Below are 2,304 nucleotides of genomic sequence, written 5' to 3' on the forward strand. Positions count from 1 at the left end.
CAGTAATGACAGAGCATGCGCTGTTACGCAAAAACCGCGATAGAGTGAAGCCGCGGAAGTCGAAGCGCGAAGTGGCGAGGGTTCACTGTATTTCACAAAAAGTTCTCTAAACACACATTAAAGAGTTGTAGCTTCTACGACAGGGTTGGCAACCTTTGAATAGTAATTAACAACATTTCAACTCCTTCCCATGGTCTAGATCCAACAGGGCAACATTTTGCCAGCTGTTAATGAAACAAACAAAAAACCTGCTCATTTTCTTAATAAAGCACACATGGATTATGCCATTCCTCTTCTCAAAGACGTCCAATGATTCCGTACTACATATAAACACACACACACACACACACACACACACACACACACGCGTGCGCTTCTATTGGCAAAACAGGCCCTCTATAACCTAGTAGGCACACACTTTTTTAAAAAAGCTGGGTTTCCCAAAACCGTTTCTTTCACCAGCCTGACATTTCCCTAGCAATGTCATTATCTAGGCTCTTCCCTCCTTAAAAAGTCTACTGCCAAGGCTTCCAAGTCATCCACGTGGGGCCTGGCGAGGTCTATCTTTCCACAGCTTACCACCAAGCAATGTATCCTTTCCACCTCCAAGTTACTAATCCTAAACAATTTTCTTTTTAATCTTCACTTGTGTCTGCTTGTATTTCTTTACTACACCCCAAATTCCTAAAAAGTAAAAACCATCAGGCCTTAAACATGTGGTACATTACAATAGCAGGCTATATCACCAGACCCTACGGGGAACATCCACAGAAATGGTAGCTGTAAGCTAAAGGGAATTTGAAATCCAAGAAAGTGAAAAATCGGAAAGGCATTCCGGGCTGAAGGCAAAGAAATATTAAAGTCAATTTTCAAGAAAATGGGTTTATGACTAGTAAAAGTTCTGGAATAGCTTAAGCATAAAATTTGCAGATACATGAGGTTGGAGAGCAAAATAAGTTTATAAACACCTCTGGGAAAACCTAGAGAAATTTATGGTTCATTTCATTCTAAGAGGTGAAAAAGAGTCCCTGGAAAATTTCACAATTAAGAGTGAGAGATTCAATGTTTTCACTTTATTCAAATTATGTATACCCTAAAACTGCTGGTGACAATCTCTTTAAAAAAAATTTTTTAAATTATTTTTACTTTGAAAAATGGTAGGTTATTGAAAAATTAAGATTAAAAAAGAAATGTAAGAGTACCAAGAAAATATAGTTCTTATAGTGCCTACCAGGTAGAGAACATCAACAGCAAGTATTAACTTGAACTGGTGGTGTAGTGGTTACACATTGGGCTACTAAGTGCCCTGTTAGCAGTTCAAAACCACCAGTCCAGGCACAGACCAAAGCTGAGGCTTTCTAAGCCCCATGATGAGTTGTCTAGGAGGCCCACAGGGGCAGTTCTACCCTGTCCTACAGGGTGACTCTGAGTTGGCATTGAAGCAATGACAGTGAGTTAAAAAGTTTGACACTTCAGATCCAAATTATTGAAAGCTCAGGAAAGATGGTTCTTAAAATCCACAGGCTCTTACAGTATGTTGAAAATAAATCGAAATGTAAAATTACAAGAGACTATATTTTATTCTAAATGGCAGGTGAACCAGCAGCGGCTGGCACGGCAAAGATGGGGGGGGGATCTGCTTCTGTATAAATTACAAAACCCAGACAAATCAAACCCCACTGTCATCGGCTTTGTATAGTTTCCAAAACTGGAAATATTCATGGGAGCAAACAATCTCCCCTTCCTACCATTCAATGGGATTGCCGCCTTGGAAACCGTATGAGACATCTCTCCTCAGTCCCATGGGGTCGCTACGTGTCGAAATCAACTTGATAGCCGAGGGTTTACTTTGCTTTTTTATATTTCGTTCTAAAAGACGCAAGTCCTTCCAAAAACTCATTTACAGCGCAAAAAAGAAGGTATAATCCTTCTTTTCTTTTTTATAACGCTTCTTTCATATAACTATCTCATCCGAGAACCCCATGAACCTATGCTACGGAAAAAAATAAAGGCAATCAACCAAAACAAAAGTGATCTCAATGTCCAAGTGGGGGGCCATTAAGGCAAAGTGACCAAAATTCGAGATCTGTTTTTGTTTTTTAAATCTTTAACTGACTCCCTGAGCATGGAACCCGCATTTCAAATCACGAGTCGAACGGAAACTTGTTCCGCGCTGGGACTCACCCTGGGCAGGCCCGCGAGCATGGGGGGCACACGCCATCGCCGGGTGGGCCCCGAGGGCCAGCGGGCTCCCGAAGGCAGAGGCCCGCCAGGGTTTCCACCGCACCGGACAGCAGCGGCGGG

General features: G+C 42.0%; 1 protein-coding gene across 1 annotated transcript in view; it reads right to left on the reverse strand.

Annotated features, from left to right (window-relative positions):
* AHCTF1 (AT-hook containing transcription factor 1) overlaps positions 1-2,304 on the reverse strand; it is an 84,162-nt gene that overhangs the window by 81,377 nt on the left and 481 nt on the right. The gene's annotated exons all lie outside the window — the stretch shown is intronic.

This window comes from Echinops telfairi, unplaced genomic scaffold (genome assembly GCF_000313985.2).
Source record: "Echinops telfairi isolate 266 unplaced genomic scaffold, ASM31398v2 ScPeMD7_7424;HRSCAF=8462, whole genome shotgun sequence".
Classification (NCBI taxonomy): domain Eukaryota; kingdom Metazoa; phylum Chordata; class Mammalia; order Afrosoricida; family Tenrecidae; genus Echinops; species Echinops telfairi.